Below are 18,148 nucleotides of genomic sequence, written 5' to 3'. Positions count from 1 at the left end.
CTCTCCCCTCCCCATATATAATGGTTAAAATGGGAAACATTATTCCTGAGCTGTAAGTGTGAATCCAAGTGATGTATGGAAGTGAGAGCTGGACCATAAAGAAGGCTGATCGCCGAAGAATTGATGCTTTTGAATTATGGTGCTGGAGGAGACTCTTGAGAGTCCCATGGACTGCAAGAAGATCAAACCTATCCATTCTGAAGGAAATCAGCCCTGAGTGCTCACTGGAAGGACAGACAGTGAAGCTGAGGCTCCAATACATTGGCCACCTCATGAGAAGAGAAGACTCCTTGGAAAAGACCCTGATGTTGGGAAAGATGGAGGAGAAGGGGACGACAGAGGACGAGATGGTTGGACAGTGTTCTCAAAGCTACCAACATGAGTTTGACCAAACTGCGGGAGGCAGTGGAAGACAGGAGTGCCTGGCGTGCTCCGGTCCATGGGGTCACGAAGAGTCGGACACGACTAAACAACTAAACAACAACAAGTGTGAATCCGGTGGTTGCCACTGTTGAGTGATGTGCCCTTCAATATGCAATAAAAAGATACAATGCCTCTTTGAAATCATCCTCATCTCTCTTTCCAGCTTAAGCCTGAGCTTCCTTGGTCAATTTTTCTGAAAGTCCTATGATTCACATTTTCTGTTACCACATTGACATTTGCAAGTGTTCACATGTGTGCTTGCATGCACACACACATTGAAAAAACTAAAAATAATGACCAAACAGAAACCCTTTTAGAAATAGGATATATATTGGCCACTTACCAGTTGTCAGGAGTGTGTGCAGGAGCCGGGCCCTGAGACTGGTAGGGCCTCACAGGATTGGGGCCTTCCTGAGTTTGCCGCACAGGTGAGACTTGACAGAAGACTCGTAGCATCTGGCAAGGGCTGGGAGGGGTATATAAGACCAGCATTTCCCTCTGGCTCTTTGCCACAGCAACACGCTACCCACCTAACTGTGCTTCGGCTCCCTGACTCCTGGTTTCCTGACGCTTGGACTCTTGGCTTCCTGACCCCTGGACTGCTGACCCTGAACTGCTGATTCCTGCTTCCTGACCTCTACCCAGGTCCCAACATACCAAGCCAGGACTCCGACTGCCTGTAACCCAGACCATGACACCAGTTCTCAGGTGCTGAGGCTGATCTGAAAAGTTGTCCATGATTGCTCAGCTGGAAATACGCCAGTGCAAGATCTTCATCCTGATTCATCCAGAGCTCATCCTGGATAATTTAAAGTAGATTAATTTATGCTGGTGTAAATAAAATAAAATAAACAAATAAACCCCATTAGTGCTCTGCGGGTGAGGCGAACATGGCAGGGCAACATGGGTTTCTGGGGTTTTTCCTGTCGCCATTCTGTCTCTCACAGCTACAATAAACCTACCATTAAAATTATGTACTGGTCATTTCTTCGTCAGGGGGCAAATGGGCAAATTTAGCAGGGGGTCAAATATCCCCCCCCCTGTATATATAATATACATATATGCAGGGCATTGTTTCTAGGAAAAAAAGGTGCTGGAACTTGTTGACTTTTTTTAGGAGGATCAACCAACCCAAGTTGTTGAGCTCTTTTTGAAGGGGAAAACCTATCTTCTTCACCCGACTGCCTTCCACCTCCGCCCTGCCACCCCAATTGCTATGCTGCCCACTGACTCCGCCACACAGCCCTGACCGCCATGCTACCCTCCTCCTCTGTCCCGCAGCCCTGAGCGTCGTGCTTGTGACTGGCACTGCAATACTACAGAGGTGCCAGAACTCACCAAAGAGATGCTGGAACTCAGTTTCGGTGAGTTCCGGCTGAACAAAAGCCCTATATATATGCAGAATGAAGAAATGGACACAATAAATTTCATGGCAATGTTTATTCATATAGTTTATTTTCTCTAGGATATATGATTTATTCCCAGTTATTCAACTGGGCCCCAGCACAACGATGCAGCATTTAGAGGGGAAAATGCAACCCAGCAGGCCAGAGTGTCAGAATATGATATACATGACATCTTCAGAATGAAGAGGTGGACATATGCCTTCATTTTATTTTCCTTACTAATTGCTCCCTGTTGTTCAGCTCAGGTCGCAGAAGAATGATGTAGCACTTAGGGGAAAAAATGCAGGCCAGTAACCCAAAACTGGAGGACAAGATGGAGAATATCTCCACAGCCACCATGTATTTTCCTTTGGTGCTCAGGTAGGTTGGAACAAAGGATAACCAAACACTACAAAACACCAACATGCTGAAAGTGATAAATTTGGCTTCATTGAAACTGTCAGGTAATTTCCTGGCAAGGAAAGCCACCACGAGGCTGATACTGGCTAGGAAACCCATATAGCCCAAGACCAAATAAAACATGGTAGTGGAACCTTCATTACATTCTAGTATAATCTCCTCATTCACTGAGCGCATGTCTGTGTCTGGGAATGGAGGGAAAGTACTTAGCCAAAGAGTACATATGTCAACTTGAAGAAAGGAACAGGAAAGGATGATGGAATTTGTCAATCTTCTCCCCACCCATTTTCTTATTGTAGAGCCTGGCTTGGTTGCCATAAATGCCATCACCACCATGATGGTTTTTGATAAAATGCTGGAAAGAGCCACAGAGAATATGGCACCAAACGCTGTTTGTCGGAGAAGGCAGATCACTTTCCCAGGCTTTCCAATAAAGAGTAAGGAGCTAAGGAAGCAAAGGAGGAGGGAGATGAGGAGGGTGTAGGTGAGTGTCCGGTTGTTGGCTTTAACGATTGGAGTCTCCCTGTGCTTGATAAAAATCCCAAGAACTAAAACTGTGATCAATGAGAAAGCAATAGTCAAGGTAGTTAAGATGATCCCTAAATCTTCTTTGTAAGAGAGGTAACTTAGAACCTTAGCAATGCATCTAGTTTGGTCCTTGTTTGGATATTGGTCTTCTGGACATTTGACACAGACATCCATATCTGAAAACAACAAAGAGCTGTTCAAATATTTCTATGGGTTGAGCTGCATAATTCTAATAATCTAATTCAGTGCAAGAGTTTGCTGTTGATGATGGTTTTTGATATTTTTGATATAAACCCTGATTGAAATCAATGCAGAAAATCAGTTTCCTCCAAGAGCACCTGGTCATCAACTTGGATGGCTTTAAAAGAGGATTGGACAAATAGATACAGAATAGGGGTATCAATGAGGCAATATGCATCTGAATACCAGCTCCTGGAAATAACATAAGGAAGAGTGTTCTTGTGTTTGGGTTGTATGTTCAAGGGATGTGCATTCTCAAAGCAAATACGATATGTTACAGAAGATGAATGATATCACAATACACAATTGTTGCCTACCCTTCCGGCCAGATATCATTCCTTCTGGACATGGAGCACAGTCATAACAGCAAAATTTCTCTCCCTCCTTCTTTTTCCTGCTGTAGCCAGGATGGCAGTTGTCATTGCACAGAGAAAGGGGCAGCACCTGCGCAAAATAATATAAAGGGACTTGGATTAGTGCTCTTCATTCATTCAGCTCTACAAAGAGAATTATGTTGGGAAAATGAAACAGTTGGCCCAATTTGTAAAAGAACTGCGTAAGGTGCATTGCAGATATTATATTGTGCAACTTGAAGCGATTGGATGCATAAAACCTTTTCGAAAGAAACATTTTCCAGACCCATTATATATTATTTAAAACTTTACTTGCAGAACTTTCTACAAAATGATCTAATAAAATTTATTCAGAACTTTCTTCAGAACAGAACAAAAAGAAACATCCAAATAATTCCATATCCGGTGCCGATCCCCACAGACTCAGAATCTTATAAGAAATAAAAGATAATTCAAAACAGACCTACACTAATACCTTGTGTTGCGTCTGCTTCATGTTGCGTCTTTTCGTGTTATGTCCCGCGGCAACCCGGAAATACCAGAATGGGTTACTTCCGGGTTTCACCGCTTGCACACAGGCAGAAGCACTAAATTGTGCCGCGCGCCTGTGCAGATGCAGCGCTTCGAGTTGTGGGCATTTCGCGTTACGGACGGGCCTCAGGAACGGATCCCATCCATAACACGAGGTACCACTGTATAAGCAAAGGTCTCTCTCTCTCTTCTTACAGCCTCCATTTTGCCTGCAGCTGTTTGGTGTCCCTCCAGGAGACTGTTTTACACACCTTTACCCACATAGAGCCTGGGAACAAAGACTCAAGCCACCACCCTTCCAAGATGGCAAATATGCAATTCAATCGCCTCCCATGTGATCTAAAGTTAAATATCTCATCAGAGCTGCCAGAGAACAATCACATTTAATTATCAAGCCATTGAGGAGCTCAGAGAGCTCTTCTTGCTTTTCTTTAGCTTCAGTGCGATCTTCCAGTTAAACGCTTTCTGCAATACACACAGGCATTCTCCATTTCAGTGTAAACAATTATACTTAATAATGTATATAAAATATTACTATCCCGAATAAGCTAGCAGCTAAAAAGCAAAACAGAAAGTTAAAGTGGCCAAAACTTTTCTTTCTGGCATGTCTCACCTGATTAAAATGTGGATGCCACACAATCTGGTCATCATAAATGGTTAACTCTTTGCCTGGAAGAGCCTGAAGTTCTAATCTTCCAATCTTTATTCTAACCACTGAACCATTGGGGAACATCAGCCAGTTTGTAATATCAAAACCTGCAACCAATTCTCCATTTTCATCAAAGTGCACATTCTCTGCAGCACTATTATTGAATATGATGCTCCTCAGATAATGATGAACCTTGATTGAAAGAGCAATGAATAACAAGACAACATAGTGCTAAGATTACTTTAGTGAACTTCCCAAAGTTGTCCTTATAGTTGTCATCTGGTTTATGTAGGTGGCCACTTGTGAATATCAATCAATCAATCAATCAGTCAATCAATCAATCAATCAATCAATCAATCAATCAATCAATCATAGAATCATATATTTGTAGAGTTGGAAGGGACCCTGAGGGTTATCTAGTCCAACACCCTGCAAGATGACCCTGAGGACCCCTTCTATCTCTACAATCCTAGAACTCTATAATTTTAAAGTATTGCTTTCTAATTACCTGCCATGATTGCACACTGGGAAATGTCAGTCTGACCCTTTCTTCCAATCCCCTACGTTTGAATATGGATTTGTAGATGGCGTTCAAAGCATGCGCCACAGCATAGACAGCATTGTAGACATTGTAGCTGTGGCCAGTCATGTCCATTTCAAACAGAATTCCAGGAAGGCTCTCCAGCTTCTCCTCCCCAGTGCAGATGATTTCATTTTCATTTCCCTCCTCTGACACTTCAGACATTTTTAATAAACAGCCGAATGCCTGTTTCCAGAACTCCTGGATAAAGCCATCTCGTTTTGCCCAGAAAGGGCTCAGCTTCTGAATGAACCTTTGGAATCCTGATGGCTGATTTGAGTGGACTGTGATGGATATGGAACCGTGAAATGCTTGGACCTCCCAATTCTTCTGTATAGAGTGTGATGCAAAATCCCAGTGGGATGTAACAATCCACACTTTGCCCAGAGTTGGAAAAAAGAAGAAGGGTGATACAAATATCAACATTCTCAGAACCTGGAAGGATGGAGGTTCTCCATAAACAATGAACACAGTTGGGTTATCCTCAAAGACCATTGCATAGGTTCCTAAATGCTGTAAAGCAAAGTCTATCATCCACATAATTCCATTTTGGTATTCTTACTGTTACCATAAAGCACCAATGCTGCAGCAAGCAAAGGCTTTAGCAGCTCAGCCAGCTGCTTGTGGCTGGAAAGCCAGACAGGATGTTTGTGACTGTTGCCATGGGAACAAAGGGGCAGTCCATTCTGTACTGAGCACCGGATGTTAGCTCAGTGTGTGTGTGTATCATATGACCTGTACTGGATGTACTTTGGGAGGAGTTTTCTTCTTGCTGTTGTTGAGTGCAGACATGATTCTCTGTACTGATGTAAGAGGCAGAAATAAATGATGTAAATAGTTTTCTGTCTGCTTCTTTCCCCTCCCTGGGGACACCAAAGGGGAGAGAGGAAGAACGGTGTGTTCCTCTCATACATCTGAGAAGAATCGCCGGACCTCGCCTGCTTATCAGCAGAGGTTGGGAGACGCGGGGAGGTCGACAGGAATATCTGCCGGTGCCTACGCTGTGGCAAATTCCTCTGACCCAGGCAGAATTCCAACAGTGGCAGCCTTCGGATGGTTGCGATTCATCGGACATCTGCATGAGAGGCTGGTGGATTGTCCTCCTCTGCTCCAAGGAGGAAGAGAAGCGTCTGAAAGTAGCCAGAGGCTCCACAGACAGCTGGTGGAAAGAAGAGGTGTTTTCCAGAGCAACGGAGCTCAAGGTATGCTGCATTTCGGGCTAAAAGTGTGAACGCAGGAAGATTAATTCCCTGGTTCACGGAGCTGCGTTTCAAAGAAAACAAGAGCTCCGGGAGAAGAGGCCTGCAGCTTGAAGGCTGAAGCCTGCATTCCACAAATTTTTGTGGTAGATAAGGTGTCTTATTGAAATGCATTGTTGCTAGGTAACGGAAAGTTACTGGCAAAGGGGCTGGACTCTGCGTGTAAGCCTGGGAAAGCGAAACAAAACCAGAGAATGTTTTGGCTACAAGGTTTACGAGCTCTTGGAAGGGACTTTCCAATAGCAGCCTGAGTTTAGCTGCCAGGTGCAAAAAGCACAAACAATTTGCAGTTTGCTGCGTGAGAAAGAAAAAAAAACGACTGTTGGATTTTACAGTTTGTTTGAGAGTGTGGGCTGGAAAGCTGAAGAGGCTTGGCTTCAAGATGGATGCCAAGAAAGGAGCTTTGCCTTGCCCACCTGCCTTATCCAATGACAATTATTCATCTTGGTCTGTAAAGATGAAGGCCCTGCTGCAGAATCAGAGGCTTTTTGATGTAATTGAAAACCCCATCCCTGCAGCACCAACCAGAGGTTGGGAGTCACGGAATGTAAGGGCCAGGACTGCTATAATTCTGTGTGTCTCAGATGATCAGTTGGTGCATGTTCAGCATTTAGAAAATGCGAAAGAGGTTTGGGACACGCTGCGTACAACGCATCAGAGAGATGCTGGTTCTTCAGCGTTGCTGTATTTTGAGAAATTGACCAATCTGAGACTTGCGCCTGATGGAGATGTTCAAGCGCACCTGACAGAAATGAAGTTTCTGCGTCAACAGATGGTGGAACGCAATTTCCGTCTTCAGGAGGAAGTGTTTTGCTTCATGATGATAAACAGCCTTAGCCGCACCTACAAGGTTGTTGCCAGTCAGCTTGGTTCCCTACCGGCCGCGCAGCTGACCGCGGAGAGAGTTTGTGCTGTGGTCCTGAATGAACACGACAGACCTGCTGCACTGGAAGAAAAAGACAGGGGGAGGGAAGAACAGAGTTCTAATTCCCCCACTGCTGATGCTACTGGGGAGCATGGTGTAGCATTGAGTGCTATCCGATGCTACAATTGTGGACAGACTGGGCATCTACAGCGAAACTGTAAGAAGCCGCGCCAGTCAAGAGGAGCAAAAAGCAGCTCTACGAAGCCTCAGGCGTCAGGCAAAAGCCGTACCAAGTGCCAGGTGAAACCTGCAAAGGCTATGATGGCGAAAGGAACCACGCCAGATGTTGGGAACTCGTTCATAATTGACACGGGCGCAACGGTTCACATGTGCCCGCACAGAGGACTGTTTTCGACGTTGAAGAAGCAAAGCTTCACTGTGAAACAGGCCAACGGTCAGGAGTTGGAAGCGACTGGAATTGGGACTGTGTATCTTGAGAGTCTGAACTTGACTATAAGCAATGTTTACCTGGTTCCAGAACTGAGATTTAATCTGCTGAGCGTGTCGCAGATTGCAAAGAAAGGACTGAAACTGTCCTATGATGCTAAAAGCTGCAAGATCTACAAAGATGGAGAACTGTTTCTTACTGCCAAAGAGAAAGATGGACTGTATTTGTTGACTTTTGATCAAAGTGATTACATGAAATGTAATTCTTCTGATTCTAACGAAATCTCTCTCGCAGGTGTGACCAGTGTGAGCACCAAGACCAAGAAGGTCGACAGAGCATTTCAGCGGGTGTATGCTGATGTGATTGGTCCTCTAGAACCATCTAGAGGCAGTGCAAAGTATTACCTTTTGTGTGTGGATTGTTTCACTAATTATTCTTGGGTTTATATGATGGAGAAACCGCAAGAAACTTTAGAAAAGTTTCAGGAGTTTTGTGACAAGGTTAAAAGTATGCATGATGCTAACATTGATTGTCTTTTCACAGATGACAAGCAAATTTTTCTGTTGCAGAAGTTTCAGAAGTTCCTGGATGGAAAAGGGATAGACCACAAAGTGGCAGTTTCGCAAGAAGCGTGGAACAGGGGGGTCTGTGTAAAAGTGAACAAAGAATTGCAAAAGGGGATGAATGCGCAATTGCTGAGTTCACATTTGCCACATGAATATTGGGCCGAATCACTAGCGTCCTATCTTCATGTGTGGTTGAGAAAGGTCTCAACAGAGTTGGGATGTTCTCCTTTTGAGAAGCTGTTCAATAGAAAACCTTCTGTTGCCTATTTTAAGGTTTTCGGGTCTCATGTGAGAACAGAAGCTCCAGGTGGTGTAAAGAATGCCAGAGGCATTTTTGTGGGTTATGAAAAGGGTCTCTACAGAGTAATTTTGTCTGAATCTGGTCAGGTGATTCTCACAAAGTTCCTAGAGAGTGCTCCAGAGCAAGAGCGGGTTGTAGTACAAACATTTCCCACAGAGGATTCTGATGATGATGAGTTTGATCTTATTGAGTTCAGTAGTACTGATGATGACAGCGATAGCTCAGACAGCTCAGTTGTCACAGTCATTGAGAGGAAATCTCACATAATGACTAGACCCTCAGAAGAGGAGGAAGAACCACTGATTGCTACTGGTTCTCGACAGAGTCCAAAGGTTGAACCAGTGAGCACAGAGGATCAGAACCTCATACGCAGGTCTGAGAGAGCAACGAAGGGTGTACCACCCAAGAGGTATTCAAAGGAGTTTGCTAACCTTGCATATGTTGCTATTGTGAACGACCAAGGACAGATTGAAGCTGTGTCTGAGTCAGAGACAAAGGCACAACAGAGAGTTGTTAACCGAGGTAATGCGAAGTCACACAACCAGAGAGGTACATTGGTTAAACCAGTGGCGGGTAGTTCCAAGGGTGGAACTGAAACAACAGGGGAATGTTATAAATATAACAACTGTTTGTTTTCTTCTCTGGATGACGCTTTGCTCGCAGCACACATTGATACTTTAGGGGGAGTATGTTACCATAAAGCACCAATGCTGCAGCAAGCAAAGGCTTTAGCAGCTCAGCCAGCTGCTTGTGGCTGGAAAGCCAGACAGGATGTTTGTGACTGTTGCCATGGGAACAAAGGGGCAGTCCATTCTGTACTGAGCACCGGATGTTAGCTCAGTGTGTGTGTGTATCATATGACCTGTACTGGATGTACTTTGGGAGGAGTTTTCTTCTTGCTGTTGTTGAGTGCAGACATGATTCTCTGTACTGATGTAAGAGGCAGAAATAAATGATGTAAATAGTTTTCTGTCTGCTTCTTTCCCCTCCCTGGGGACACCAAAGGGGAGAGAGGAAGAACGGTGTGTTCCTCTCATACATCTGAGAAGAATCGCCGGACCTCGCCTGCTTATCAGCAGAGGTTGGGAGACGCGGGGAGGTCGACAGGAATATCTGCCGGTGCCTACGCTGTGGCAAATTCCTCTGACCCAGGCAGAATTCCAACACTTACTATGTAGGCATAACAGATGCCATTAGGGGAAAGGATTGGGACCATTGTCTTTAAAAACCTGTCCCCTCTGTCATCGTCCACAGCCCAAAGCCCAATCCATGTCCACTTAAAATGCTGAAGTAATCGCACAATCCCTGTGTACTGGTGGGCTTCATTTGGCACCATCTGATACAAAAATGGGAAGGACTTTTTGACAGCTTTTAGTGGCAGAAATGATCCATAAGTCAGCTGAAATAAAATTAATAAGCATTTTTCAGATGGGTTACAAGCATTTACATCATAGATTTACTTATTAGAAAACAGTTCTGTGGTCCATCTCATTCAATGTTCTGTGAAAATTCAGATGGGGGGATCCTGCATGAGAACCTGACTATCTTTGGTCAGGAGCCACATTGAGCCTCTTGTCTCAGGCAGCAGATTAGGATGGCTGCTGTCACAAAAATGCCCCACTGGGCTGTTTGTCTGAGCTCCCTACACTGTCCCATCAGAGCCCCAGCTACACTAGTCAATCACTTCCACTCCCTGTTTCCAGAACCTGTAGAAGTAATATCTGAGTTGTGTCTTTGGGGACATTGCACACAGATGCAACTGGGAGATTCCTGTAGGGTTCTCAACCAGCCTGAAGGCTTTGGGACTCTCTGAAGATTTCCTGGTGTGGCTTATCTCTTTCAGAGAGAATTGGAGTTACTTAAAATATGTCGTGAGAGTAAGCAGGTTCTGTTTGGCATCATGAAGGCCCAACAGAGACTCTATTTCCCCAGGGTCTTGCAAAAAACAATGTCAAACAAAAATTGATGATCTCCTTCTACCTGTCCACAATAGAAAGTGTCCTTTCATACTGTATTACAGTGTGGTACGCTGGTTTGACAGCCACGGACAGAAAGTCCCTACAGAGGGTGGTGAATACAGCACAGGACATCATGGGCTGTCTCCTGAGTTCGCTAGATGACATCGCGGGAGACCGCTGCCTCGGAAGAGCAAGGAAAATGACTCACGCCCCGGCCAGCACCTCTTTAATCTCCTACCTTTGGGCAGGAGATACAGAAGTATAGTCAGCCACACCAACAGGTTAAAGAACAGTTTTTATCTGTGGGCTGTTGGGCTGCTGAATGGAAAAATAATAGTGGTGCAATTGACTTCCAACAAGCATACAGAGTGTGAACAAGACTGAGTGTATGTGTGTGGGGGGGGGAGGGGGGCTTGTTTAATTTCACTGCACACAGGTGATGTAGTGACAATAAAGGTTTATTATTATAATAATATTATTGTGATTTCTTTTCCTGTCTTCTGAAGTGTTATCTATCCCCCACAGGCTTTTGTCACCTCCAAATTGATAAGGATTCTCTCTACCCTTTTGTCTCAGCAATCAATATTTTTTTTTTGAGAAACAACACCTTCAAAACAAAGTCCTGAAGTATCCCACTTGAAATATCCCCAAACTCTGACAATAAGCTATCCATGTGTTCCGTTGTCCTACAAGTTCTCTATCCATCAGATTGTATAATCATCTAGCCCATATTTCTCATTCAGTAACTAAAAATCATGGTGAACACTGTCAGAGAGTTTCCTGAAACCAAGATGGTGTACCATACTTGTGAAACCTCCATGCCCTCATGCACACGACTTACCTGTGCAGTCTTGTGGATTGCTGAAATGATGGCCATGTTGGCAGAGACTTCAGAGATACATCCCCCAATGAAAGCTATCAGATTGTTTTGGTTGTCACATTTGAAGTTGGGGACAAACCTATGTTCTGTGGAGAGCAGGCTGAGGGTGGCCTTGTAGGTCATCCTTGCAATGTAGTAGCTATTGAGGATACGAAACCCCAGAGAGATATTGGATAAGATGTTGGGATTCTCATTGATTTCTTTGACAGCAAATGCTAAGGCCAGAACGTGCTGGTAGTTCTTTGGCACTGATCTGCAAGACAATTAGCAGCTGTTTAATAAAACCACAGCTATAACAACAACAGCAGCAGTAGCAACAACAACAACAACTTGTGCACTTCATCATCACATCTCTGCAGGTTTCTAGGATTCAACTGTAGTTTATAACTGCACAAGATTATATACCAAAGTACAAAAATAAGACCTATGAAATAAATATTTCTCCAGTCAATTAATGATCTAAATGCTCATACAGTTCCAGGACTTTTTAATGCTTAATAAAATATTACAAGTGGAAAGTACAATGAAATCCTTTTTCCAGATACTATTGTATTGTACTAGAGTCAATTCACAAATCACCTTTCTTTAAGAAAAAGGGGGGAAAGGGCAGTACCGTATTTAATATGGCACACTTTAAAAATTTTATTGTAAATGTCTGCTGGATAGCTTAGTAGGTCAAGCATGAGACTCCTGCATGGCAGGGGGCTGGTCTAGATGACCCTCATGGTCCCCTCCAGCTTTATAATTCTATGATTCTAAATTAAAAAGTATGAACAACAAATAGGGACAAGTTTCTGTTTGTAAATATTGGCCCATCTAACGATACTTCCATAAGAGGGTTAGGTTTGCTTTGACCCTCTAAAGTCTGTTATGTATTGCATCAATAGCCCTATGTTTCTCCCTGTATGATGTGAGAGAGTAAGCTTTGCAAATTAGATGTATTAAAACAGGAATAAGAAACATTTATTTCTCTAAAATATAACAATATGAAACCAAATGTCAGAAATACCTGAAGTCTGAAATGGCAAGGGAAGGGCTGAGATTGAGATCAAGGATGAAAGACAACAAAGTGTAGCGAGAGCAGAAATGAAATAGTTTTAAGCAGGACTTTTTTCAGCCAGAACTCACTGGAACTCAGTTCTGGCACCTCTCAGGTGGGCGCCATTGCCATTCTAAGAGAACAAGGCACTTATGATGAGTTCTGGCACCTCTTTTTCTAGAAAAATAGCACTGGTTTTAAGGTTTCCTTATTTTGCCACTCATTTAAAAAGGAATAGGACTTCTAGCAGTTTGGAAATAAATTTAAAATGTAGTATGAATAAATGACAAGCAGAAAGAAGATAAATGCTCCTTGCCAGATAACCACCTCAGAAGCAAATAGATGGTATGAGAGGATCCTGCTCCAGCTGAGATACAGAAATGCACATGATCCATTCATTTCTGTAAGATTTCTGGAGGAAACACACTAGCGGTTTATGCCCAACAAGACATTGTAGAAGGTATCACAGACATATTAACAATCCAAGTGTCACTTTTTTTACATCAAAAGCACCATAAAGCACATCGTTCCTTAAGGATATGTTCTGAATAATTATAATTCATACATATTTCAAATTGTGTGAAAAATATTGATGCCTTACATAGGTTCGTCAATCGTGATCTGGGCAGGCTGTTCCATGAAAGAGAGCATATTAGAGAGGAGTAATACTTGAGAAACAATTTCACCAATGACAATGCCTCCTGGCTGGTAAAATTCATGCGGAATAGGGAGGAGATCATCATATATGCTGCAATTAATAGAATGTGCACTGCATACCATACGACATGGTAGAACGAGCAGCAACATCACCACAAGCAAGATCCTGTTGATGAAACTGCCCTTCCAAAGCTGTATTCCCATGATCCCAGTTGCAGAATTCAATGTGGCTGTTTTTCAGCTTTTCTACAGCCTTCCTTGAATGGTAGATGGTGTTGCTGCTACACAGATTTGCAGCATGGCTATTTAGGGAATCTGGGTACCAGTATCTTGCTCCTTTATTTCATTTCACCACCTTGTCCATCGTTAATTTCCCGAAACAGTGTATTTTCTTTATCTCCCCCCTTTATCCTCTAAGGATGAGTGAATTTTTAAAATTTATTTCTAAACAACTTAATATGTGTCTCTGCAGGGCAGGCGTCAGTAATTTTGCTGTGGTGAGCAAAGGAATCCAAATGCAAACTTGTGAATTCTCAGCCTGTTTCCCAAAAAGATGGGTATGCAAATTACAGGGCATGTGTGCTATTCTATACTGATCAATAAAGTTCAGTTTTCCACAGTAAGAATCTGGGAAGCAGAAAATAAACAGGGGAAGCAGGAGAATATATGAGGAACCAGGATACTCACAGCATACTTTATTTGTTAAAAATCAGTGGAAAAGTGGTTATGCAGAAGAATGAAAATACCCTACATATCCCTAGATCCAGTTCTGAATAACACAGGAATTATATAGGTTTTTCAATATGCTTATTTTTGATTTTTCTTACAGGCTCTGGATGTCAATTGTGTCACAAGACAGAAAACAGTAATTTTGACAATGATAGGAATGATTATAATTTCCCAAGCGTGTTTTTGGCCTCTGAAGTGGCATCATTCAATACAAAGCTCCTAGGATATGTTTTCTGAATTTTGCAACTATTGTTTTATTGTGGTTATCCTCTTTTCTTTTTCCTTATTTGCTGCTCCCTGTTATATAGTCTTATGCCCAAGTAGAGAAGACAACTCAACATGGAGACCAAGATCCCGACAACAGTTCTTGAATATGAACTACAAATCCCAATTTCACTGGTCAAAATAGATACCAGCACTACTATGTTCTCATAATCCTCAATTTATTAATAGCCAAAGTCAAGTTTACATTTATTTATGTAAGCCAAATCAAAACAGGGCATTGACCTGTGATAATGTTTGTCCAGTACAACTGTACTCACAAGAAGGCTACATTTGAGCAATGATCTCTCTCTATTAAAACACTAATACTAAAAATCTCATGATGTGGACTTTCCAGAATTTTTAAGTGAGCTTAATAAACAGATGAACTTACATCCTCTCACTTTTTCTGGCCATTATTTGCTCTCTTCTGTTCAGATCAGGCCTGAATAAAATGGAGAAGATCTCCACAGCCACCATGTGTTTTCCTTTGGTGCTCAGGTAGGTTGGCACAAAGGACAACCAAACACTGCAAAACACCAACATGCTGAAAGTGATAAATTTGGCCTCATTGAAACCGTCAGGTAATTTTCTGGCCGGAAAAGCCACAACGAAGCTGATTATGGCTAGGGAGCCCATATAGCCCAAGACACAATAAAACATGACAGCTGATCCCTCATTACAATTCAAGATGATTTTCCCATTCAATGAGTGCATGTCCGAATCTGGGAATGGTGGGGAAGTACTTAACCACAGGATACAAATGCCAGCTTGAATGAAGGTGCAGACAAAGACAATTGAATTTGCCAGTTTTATACCCACCTGTCATGGGCTCAGGGGCTGAGCCACAGGGGAAGGAGGAGATGGAGAGCGAAGGGGAACAATCTGAGGGGAGCTCAGGAGGGTATGCCAGTGATCAGAGAGATTCCATGAGTCTCTCCAGCGAATCAGAGGATTCCCAGAAGGGGGCCCCCAGAGGCAGGGCAAGGGGGGCCAGTGGGGAGTCTCCAAGCGGCAGCTGGAAATCAGGGGTAGCTTCCCCACCAGAGCGTAGCGGGGGGGAAGAATCCCAAGGATTAAAACAAGAGCCTCCTGCAGGAGGAGAGAGTGAGGCTGGACTGACCACGCCTCCGTCAGAGAGTGGAGGGGCGGAGGGAAGAGCAGGTCCGGCCAGCCTCCCTGAAGGAGAAAGCAGTGAGGGGAGTAGTGTAGCCGTTAGGAGGAAAGTAGGCGGCTGGGCGCGCGCGCCAAGTTCAAATGTGGAGGCGCGCGGGCCAGCAGAAAACCCGGATTGGGAGCCAGGTCCTAAAGGCCGCCGGAAGGGTGGGGAGGAGTCAGAAGAATCCGCCTCCGAAGAAAGTAGGAAGGAGGTAACCCCAGAGGACAGGAGGACCCGGAGGAGAAAGGAGCAGAAGCAGGAGAGGAAGAGGTGGAGCAAAGCTCGGGTCTTGAACTGGTGTAGGGGAGGGGAGGAGTCAGACGGAGCTTCGCCGGTCTAAGGACTCAGACGTAGCGCTGCGCGCCATGGATGTCAAACCAACAATGAACCACAATAAAGACTTTTGTTTATAAAGAGCAACTGGCGTTGGTCCTCTGTGAGCTAGGACCTGAGGCAGCGCTGACACCACCCATTTCCTCATCCCAGATCCTGGTTTGGTGGCCATGAATGCCAAAACCACGGTTACGGTCTTTGCCAAGACACAAGAAAGAGCCACAGAGAAGACAATGCCAAAGACCATTTGGCGTAGAAGGCAGTTCCCTTCTCCTGGCTGTCCAATGAAGAGCAAAGTGGAGAAGAAGCAAAGAGGAAGGGAAACGAGGAGGATGTAAGTCAGGGTCTGGTTATTGGCCTTGCCTATGGGTGTGTCCCTGCGTTTCATAAAACTTCCCAGCACTAGAATTGTGATGAAAGAGAAAGAATTGGCCAAAGTAGCCAGGATAATCCCTAAGTTTTCTGTGTAAGAGAGGAAGCTTAGAACTTTGGGAATGCATTGACTGTGGTCCTTGCTGGGATACTGGTCTTCGGGACATTTGATACAAGGATCCATATCTGAGGGGGGAAATGAAAAGCTGGTTATTTCTAGGAATTTACTCATTTTTACCTGGACAGTCATTTAAAAGAGTCAGACTGCCTTTATTGTCTTTTGGAAATTCTTTTAACTACTCCAAGGAAAGCACTCCCATCAGTGAGACTGAATTGTTCTGTGTTCACGTCTTCCCATTTGAGTTTGTGGGTTGTGGTAGCTAAATGTTGTTCTGTGTGATGGAAAGGCGCCATGTACGTCAATTCAGCTTAACATAAAGAGGACTGGATCCGGCTTTCATCCAGGTCCACCTGCTGCAGCCTCCTTTGGCTGCCCTGCCACCTTCACAATGAGGCAGGGGCTGCAGAGGAAGAGGGGGTGGCATTTTCTCTTTTGCCTCAGGTGGCAAAACCACCTGGGCCAGCCCTGATAAGGTATCATGCAAAAATCTGCCAGACCTTTGAAGAATGAATTGTCAAACAAAAGGAAAGAGTCAAATAAATGACCAGTTAATTCAAAGGGGACTTTTGGTTTACTTTTTCAAGACACAACACTTTCTTAGATACTTCCAACAAAGATGCTTAGTGCATGCATTCTTTATTATGGTCCAAAGACCTGCAAAAACAGTTTCAAAAGTGGGCGGCTTTCAACAAATTAAAACACAATATGACATCAAACCTTAAAAACTTCCCCTGAACAGGGCTTCCCTTAACAAACTTTATTTGGGCAATTTGATTCCATTCATATGTTGTCACTGATGTTTTCTAGAAATCATACTCTGTTTTTTACCAACATTAAACATTTGGATGAATGACAAGATATAAAATCTCTTATACCACACAAGTCACTTGTGAGGCAGACATAAGAACTACTTCTTCACCATACAGCAAGAGTGAAACTGGTCTATCCCTCAGATATACTGGTCTACAAATGTACAGTATGAGGTGATACTAATATTGTTTTCATTCACATTAAACAATAGAGCCTGAAAACATTTTTGTCACCCACACCCAAAAGCTGGAGTACTACTTGACCATTCCAAGGAGTGTGCTATATGAACTTTTACAGAAGTCTTGTTGCATCTTTATAATTAAGTACAGCCACCCACCTTTTACACCTGTTTGCTATAATTTCTCCCATATGCATTCTCCACTAACCAGATCAATGGAAAATGCAAGATACAGGGACCATTTCTTTACATATACTGGATTAGTCAATTGAGAAATTGATGCCATTTTGATTTCAAGATCTGTTTACTAAGGGCAGAAATTTGGTATGGATTCTATGATGTAAGACTTAGAGAGACAAAATCAGCCTCTAAGTGTGATCGAGCTCTGGAGTTGAGTGATATTTCATTTCAGTGGGCAGACATGTCTGCTCCCCTCAGTGAAAAACAAATCCCTGGAAAGAGGTTGGTTTATTCAGCTGAAACCTTGTGATAATCTGGATCGTCTTACATCTCCTTAAACATGCAATCAGCTTAGTGAACAAGAAGAGGACCTAATTTCTCAGTATGAGAAGATAAATACATTTACCTACAGGAACTCAAGATGGGGGGAGTGCATTTAAAATGGACAGAATCCATACCCTAATTTTAAATAAAACCCCCAAAACCAAAAGCACCTCTTGGAATATTTCCCATAATCTGACCCATTAAACCACTCAGTGTCTCAAAACCTCTGTGCTGGGAAGAGATGATCATAATTTGTGTGGCACAGTCAATCTAGTTAATTTTGGTTTTGCCCCTCAGCTTGCTCAAAATTTGAGGCATAGGTTTTATGCTCATATAGGATCAGGAATGGTTGGGAATTAGTTCACATAAAAGATGTTTTAGTTTTATACAATAAAATTGGCTGTTGAAATAAATCCTCAAAAACAAAGTCATGCCTCATTCTTTATGTGAGTACAAGGCCAACATGAGATGGGGTCAACTGAATTTGGGGAGGGAATGCATCAAACACTCATACTGCAATTCCAATGGCATTTCTATTACTGTCATATCTGATGAAATATGAGTAAGAGTCAAAGAAAGAGATTAATCTGTATTTTAAT

At 43.3% G+C, this 18,148-nt stretch overlaps 1 pseudogene across 1 annotated transcript; it reads right to left on the bottom strand.

Moving 5' to 3' along the window:
• Positions 1-2,030: 2,030 nt before the first annotated feature.
• LOC308464820 (vomeronasal type-2 receptor 26-like) lies at positions 2,031-14,489 on the bottom strand (annotated as a pseudogene). The gene is made up of 8 exons: positions 14,467-14,489; positions 13,027-13,173; positions 11,348-11,639; positions 9,716-9,947; positions 5,038-5,670; positions 4,494-4,721; positions 3,314-3,440; positions 2,031-2,932 (listed from the first exon to the last, which is right to left on the bottom strand). The product of its transcript is annotated as a vomeronasal type-2 receptor 26-like (transcript).
• Positions 14,490-18,148: the final 3,659 nt, after the last annotated feature.

This window comes from Podarcis pityusensis, assembly GCF_964106645.2.
Source record: "Podarcis pityusensis genome assembly, chromosome: 16".
In the NCBI taxonomy this organism is placed as follows: Eukaryota; Metazoa; Chordata; class Lepidosauria; order Squamata; family Lacertidae; genus Podarcis; species Podarcis pityusensis.
The sequence above is the reverse complement of the archived record's forward strand: the minus strand, read 5'-3'. Positions and strand labels throughout refer to the sequence as shown.